Raw genomic sequence first — 2,408 nt, forward strand, 5'->3', positions numbered from 1 at the left:
CCTCCGGCGCTATTTACTGCAGATGAACGCCTGCCTGCCTGCCTGGTCGCAAGTCTTTCCCATGCCATGCCATTCCTCGCAGAAAACCACGAGTGTGAGATGTGACATGCTTACACCTGCCACATTGCGGCATTCAATGGCGTGCAGATTCTGCCAGCCCGCCAGCCGGAGCCAGGGACGCCAACGATAGATTTTTGCATCGATGTGCTTGTAGTTTTTGAATTGCTACCGGATAGTAAGACTGTTCGAGTAGTAATGAAAGTGTGATTCGGAAAGTGACGGTGCAAACAGAGTAGCAATGCAGAGACAGTCTGCGTATGTAAAAGTGTGAAGTTCTTCTGTAAGAAATGAACTGCAAACGGCAGGTCAGATATGGGCACCGCAGCACCCATATGATTTATGGACAACAACACGCTGCACCAACACATAGTTAAGAATATTTATAAGAGCGGGTGTTTGCCTCATGACTATAATATCACCACAGCGTCCGGGATAAAACCCACGCGCCACTGCGCAAAGCCGAAACTCCTCGTTTTGTGTTGTTTTTTCTATTATTGTTTTTTACATTCAACTAGCAGAAAGCCGGAAACAGCTATCTGATAGTACAATATTTAGCAAAGTAGCTTTCGACACATTAAAAATACAGATATAAAACGAGCGAAGAAAGCTGTAGATCAGTGGTCACAGCCGGAGGGAAAGGAACATGATGAGCACACCCCATTCTTCGCAACGAACATGCCCTAATGCCCACCCAAAAAGATACTACTAGTTGTTGATGGAAACCTTTCTGCCAGGACTTCTAAATTCAGAGATGTCTCTGTTTTTCTAGCAAGTTAAGGATGAAATATTAAACATATGACGCTTTGGTAAATGAGGAGGCATATATTCATCAAAGACACATTGGACTGCTCCATTTCCCCCCTTATTATCGTACAAATTAAGTTGTTTGCTCTACATAAATGTGAACATAGTAGGGGATGTAAAAACATCTTTGTGAAAATCAATAAATAACCATGTAGATTTGGAATCCAGTGCACAACATTGAACATTGAACAATATTATTTCTTTTCACTTGGATAGATAGCTATTTCTCTAGCACACCGGTCTCTTTACACAATTCCAACTATTTACAAATTCAAAACTTAACTTTCCAAGTAAAAATACAGAGGCATCAAATAGTGAAACCATAAAATGAATAGAAGGGTGAAAGTGAGGAAAACAGAAATGCGAGTAGGAGTAAAGACCCCTTTGACTCTAGGAATTTCATAAGATGCTGGATTTCAGCCCTTAGGATTTATTCATGAAAGGGACTCTTGGGGTTTTTATAAGGCTTCAACCTCATAAGTGTTATTTGGATGAAATGTATGGTGTTACCTAAATTCTATCGATTGCTTTCCTATGGGTTAGTCCATGTTTATTGTACAATCACATTTGTACATTCATTCACATAGGATGGGGGTACCTTTTCCATGTTTATTGTGTTCCCTCTAAAATCATATTTCCTATGGTTTGCAACCATATGTCTTGCACTTGCACTGATGAAATTTTTGTGTTTTACTTGTTCCAACAATCCAACGGGGTCCTTCTTGTCCTTTGGTTTTCTGGAGCCAAAGCTGTTTTTTCGAAAAGAGGATGCACACAATCATATATATTATTAATTAGTGATAACGTTGAACAAATAGGTTTACAAAGAGGGGGGAAAACTTGAGGTCATGCCTCGTGACAACATCCCATAATTGTACCACCAAACCTACAGCAACATATTAGTAGGCAGATGACGCAACGAGAAGGAACCAACGCTCACACGCCGATGCTGTCGGGTACAATCAGATGTCTGAAAGTGCAATCATGCCCTTAATCATGTTTTGACATTGATGACAATATACTCGTAGAGTCATACAGGACTAATAATGTTTACTAAGTGAATGCACAAGTCTTATTTCACGTAGTTACTTCATGTGTGGATCATAGACCCTCCCCCACCCCATCGCAATGATTATAGCTCAAGATACGTGCAACAACAGCGAGAAGCATATCTTTTCCATTTAATCTTGAGTTTTAGGGAATACACACTATTAAGAGGGCATCGAAGGAATTGCTCAGCTCACAATCATCACATATTCATTCCGACCTATAAGCACAATGCCAAAAAGCCTAATCGAGTCTCAGATTCAAAAGATTAAAAGAAACAAAGTTTCAGGTGGCCAAATTGTCCGACTGTCTGGCCAATTACTTTCAGGCAACAGCCAAACATATGGCTGGACAGATGTTCAGAGCGTGTTTTCGTCCGAGGTTTGGCCGGATTGTCCGGGCAAACTGCCGGACTGTCTGATGCTACTTCTTGAGCTTGCGTTGGTTTTTTTCTTGAAGAGGAAAGGGTCATGCAACAAAGTAGAGATAAGTATTTC

The sequence above is a fragment of the Aegilops tauschii genome, chromosome 2 (assembly GCF_002575655.3).
Source record: "Aegilops tauschii subsp. strangulata cultivar AL8/78 chromosome 2, Aet v6.0, whole genome shotgun sequence".
NCBI classification, from domain to species: Eukaryota; Viridiplantae; Streptophyta; class Magnoliopsida; order Poales; family Poaceae; genus Aegilops; species Aegilops tauschii.